Source organism: Balaenoptera physalus (genome assembly GCF_965194825.1).
Source record: "Balaenoptera physalus genome assembly, chromosome: 6".
NCBI lineage: Eukaryota > Metazoa > Chordata > Mammalia > Artiodactyla > Balaenopteridae > Balaenoptera > Balaenoptera physalus.
Genome location: NC_138885.1, coordinates 84,700,992 through 84,705,934, shown reverse-complemented (window position 1 = coordinate 84,705,934; position 4,943 = coordinate 84,700,992).

Below are 4,943 nucleotides of genomic sequence, written 5' to 3'. Positions count from 1 at the left end.
TATTAGTTTTCACATAAGGCATTGCTGATGGCAATTTTCTGCTGGCATAAAAAATAACTTTTGAGACTGATAATGACAATATTAGCAAAGATGATTAACTGATATGCAAAAACCCTTTTTCATTTTTTAAAATATTTTTTAACAAATTTATTGGAGTATAATTGCTTTACAATGTTGTGTTAGTTTCTGCTGTATAACAAAGTGAATCAGCTATGTGTATACATATATCCCTCCCTCCATATCCCCTCCCTCTCAACCTCGCTATCCCACCCCTCTAGGTGGTCACAAAGCACCAAGCTGATCTCCCTGTGCTATGAGGCGGCTTCCCACTAGCTATCTATTTTACATTTGGTAGTGCATGTAGGTCCATGCCACTCTCTCACTTTTTCCCAGCTTACCCTTCCCTGTCCCCATGTCCTCAAGTCCATTCTCTACATCTGCGTCTTTATTCCTGTCCTGCCCCTAGGTTCATCAGAACCTTTTTCTTTTCTTTTTCTTTTTTTTAGATTCCATATATATGTGTTAGCATACGGTATTTGTTTTTCTCTTTCTGACTTACTTCAGTCTGTATGACAGACTCTAGGTCTATCCACCTCATTATAAATAGTTCAATTTCGTTTCTTTTTATGGCTGAGTAATATTCCATTGTATATATGTGCCACATCTTCATTATCCATTCATCTGTCGATGGACACTTAGGTTGCTTCTATGTCTTAGCTATTGTAAATAGTGCTGCAATGAACATTGTGGTACATGACTCTTTTTGAATTATGGTTTTCTCAGGGTATATGCCCAGTAGTGGGATTGCTGGCTCATATGCTAATTCTATGTTTAGTTTTTGAAGGAACCTCCATACTGTTCTCCATAGTGGCTGTATCAATTTACATTCTCACCAACAGTGCAAGAGGGTTCCCTTTACTCCACACCCTCTCCAGTATTTATTGTTTGTAGATTTTTTGATGATGGCCATTCTGACTGGTGTGAGGTGATACCTCATTGTAGTTTTGATTTGCATTTCTCTAATGATTAGTGATGTTGAGCATCCTTTCATGTGTTTGTTGGCAATCTGTATAACTTCTTTGGAGAAATGTCTATTTAGGTCTTCTGCCCATTTCTGGATTGTGTTGTTAGTTTTTTTGATGCTGAGCTGCATGAGCACCTTGTATATTTTGGCGATTAATCCTTTGCCAGTTGCTCCATTTGCAAATATTTTCTCTCATTCTGAGGGTTGTCTTTTCATCCTGATTATGGCTTTCTTTGCAAAAGCTTTTGAGTTTCATTAGGTCCCATTTGTTTATTTTTGTTTTTATTTCCATTTTTCTAGGAGGTGGGTCAAAAAGGATCTTGTTGTGATTTATGTTATAGAGTGTTCTGCCTATGTTTCCTCTAAGAGTTTTGTAGTGTGTGGCCTTACATTAGGTCTTTAAACAATTTGAGTTTATTTTTGTATACGGTGTTATGGAGTGTGGAGTGTTCTAATTTCATTCTTTTACATGTAGCTGTCCACTTTCCCCAGCACCACTTATTGAAGAGGCTGTCTTTTCTCCATTGTATATTCTTGACACCTTTATCAAAGGTAAGGTGAGCATATGTGTGTGGGTTTATCTGTGGGATTTCTATCCTGTTCCACTGATCTATATTTCTGTTTTTCTGCCAGTACCATATTGACTTGATTACTGTAGCTTTGTAGTATAGTCTGAAGTCAGGGAGCCTGATTCCTCCAGCTCTGTTTTTCTTTCTCAAGATTGTTTGGCTATTCAGGATCTTTTGGGTTTCCATACGAATTGTGTAATTTTTTGTCCTAGTTGTGTGAAAAATGCCATTGGTAATTTGACAGGGATTGCATTGAATCTGTAGATTGCTTTGGGTAGTAGAGTTGTTTTCACAATGCTGATTCTTCCAATCTAAGAACATGGTATATCTCTCCATCTGTTTGTATCATCTTTAATTTCTTTCATCAGTGTCTTGTAGCTTTCTGCATACAGGTCTTTTGTCTCCTTACGTAGGTTAATTCCTAGGTATTGTATCCTTTTTGTTGCAATGGTAAATAGGAGTGTTTCCTTAGTTTCTCTTTCAGATTTTTAGTCGTTAGTGTATAGGAATGCAAGAGATTTCTGTGCATTAATTTTGTATTCTGCTACTTTACCAGATTCATTGATTAGCTCTAGTAGTTTTCTGGTAGCATCTTTAGAATTCTCTACATATGGTATCATTGCATCTACAAACAGTGACAGTTTTACTTCTTCTTTTCCAATTTGGATTCCTTTTATTGCTTTTTCTTCTCTGATTGCTGTGGCTAAAACTTCCAAACTCTGTTGAATAATAGTGGTGACAGTGGGCAACCTTGTCTTGTTCTTAATCTTAGTGGAAATGGTTTCAGTTTTACACCATTAAAACGACGTTGGCTGTGGGTTTTTCATATATGGCCTCTATTATGTTGAGGTAAGTTCCCTCTATGCCTGCTTTCTGTAGGGTTTTTTCATAAACGGGTGTTGAATTTTAGCAAAAGCTTTTTCTGCATCTATTGAGATTATCATATGGTTTTTATCCTTCAGTTTGTCAATAAGGTGTATCACATTGATTTGTGTATATTGAAGAATCCTTGCATTCCTGGGTTAAACCCCACTTGATGATGGTTTATGATCCTTTTAATGTGCTGCTGGGTTCTGTTTGCTAGTATTTTGTTGAGGATTTTTGCTTCTATATTCATCAGTGATATTGGCCTGTAGTTTTCTTTTTTTGTGACATCTTTGCCTGGTTTTGGTATCAAGGTGATGGTGGCCTCATAGATTGAGTTTGGGAGTGTTCCTCCATCTGCTATATTTTGGAAGAGTTTGAGAAGGATAGGTGTTAGCTCTTCTCTAAATGTTTGATAGAGTTCACCGGTGAAGCCATCTGGTCCTGGGCTTCTGTTTGTTGGAAGATTTTTAATCACAGTTTCAATTTCAGTACTTGTGATTGGTCTGTATATATTATCTGTTTCTTCCTGGTTCAGTCTCAGAAGGTTGTACTTTTCTAAGAGTTTGTCCATTTCTTCCTAGTTGTCCATTTATTGGAATATAGTTGCTTGTAGTAATCTCTCATGATCCTTTGTATTTCTGCAGTGTCAGTTGTTACTGCTCCTTTTTCATTTCTAAGTCTGTTGATTTGAGTCTTTTCCCTTTTTTTCTTGATGAGTCTAGCTAATGGTTTATCAATTTTGTTTATCTTCTCAAAGAGCCAGCTTTTAGTTTTATTGATCTTTGCTATTGTGTCCTTCATTTCTTTTTCATTTATTTCTGATCTGATTTTTATGATTTATTTCCTCCTGCTAACTTTGTGGGGGTTTTTGTTGTTCTTTCTCTAAGTGCTTTAGGTGTAAGGTTAAGTTGTTTATTTGGGCTTTTTCTTGTTTCTTCCCGTAGGATTGCATTGCTATATACTTCCCTCTTAGAACTGCTTTTGCTGCATCCCATAGGTTTTCAGTCATTGTGTTTTCATTGTCATTTGTTTCTAGGTATTTTTTTATTTCCTCTTTGATTTCTTCAGTGATCTCTTGGTTATTTAGTAGTGTATTGTTTAGCCTCCATGTGTTTGTATTTTTTATAGTTTTTTTCCTGTAATTGATATCTATTCTCATAGTGTTTCAATTTTCTTAAATTTAATTTCAATTTTCTTTAAATTTGTGACCCAAGATATGATCTATCCTGTAGAATGTTCCATGAGCACTTGAGAAGAAAATGTATTCTGTGGTTTTTGGATGGAATATCCTATAAATATCAGTTAAGTCCATCTTGTTTATTGTGTCATTTAAAGCTTGGGTTTCCTTATTTATTTTCATTTTGGATGATCTGTCCATTGGTGAAAGTGGGGTGTTAAAGTCTCCTACTGTTATTGTGTTACTGTAGATTTCCCCTTTTATGGCTGTTAGCTTTTGCCTCATGTATTGAGGTGCTCCTATGTTGGGTGCATAAATATTTAGAATTGTTATATCTTCTTCTTGGTTCGCTCCCTTGATCATTATGTACTCTCCTTCTCTGTGTCTTGTAATAGTCTTTATTTTAAAGTCTATTTTGTCTGATATGAGAACTGCTACTCCAGCTTTCTTTTGATTTCCATGTGCATGGAATATCTTTTTCCATCCGCTCACTTTCAGTCTGTATGTGTCCCTAGGTCTGAAGTGGGTCTCTTATAGACAGCATATATGTGGGTCTTGTTTTTGTATCCATTCAGCCAGTCTATGTCTTTTGGTTGGAGCATTTAATCCATTTATATTTAAAGTAGTTATCGATATTATGTATGTTCCTATTACCATCTTCTTAATTGTTTTGGGTTTGTTTTTGTAGGCCGTTTCCTTCTCTTGTCTTTCCTGCCTAGAGAAGTTCCTTTAGCATTTATTGTAAAGCTGGTTTGATGGTGCTGAATTCTCTTAACTTTTGCTTGTTGGTAAAGGTTTTAATTTCTCCATCGAATGTGAGTGAGATCCTTGCTGGGCAGAGTAATCTTAGTGGTAGTTTTTTCCTTATGTCCTCCCTTCTGGCTTGCAGAGTTTCTGTTGAAAAATCAGCTGTTAACCTTATGGGGATTCCCTTGTATATTATTTGTTGCTTTTCCCTCGCTGTGTTTAATATTTTCTCTTTGTATTTATTTTTTGATGGTTTGACTAATATGTGTCTTGGTGTATTTCTCCTTGGATTTATCCTGTATGGGACTCTAGGTGCTTCCTGGACTTGATTGACTATTTCCTTTCCCATGTTAGGGAAGTTTTCAACTATAATCTCTTCAAATATTTTCTCAGTCCCTTTCTTTTTCTCTTCTTCTTCTGGGACCCCTATAATTTGAATGTTCATGTCTTTAATATTGTCCCAGAGGTCTCTGAGACTGTCCTCAATTCTTTTCATTCTTTTTTCTTTATTCTGGTCTATGGTAGTTATTTCCACTATTTTATCTTCCAGGTCACTTAT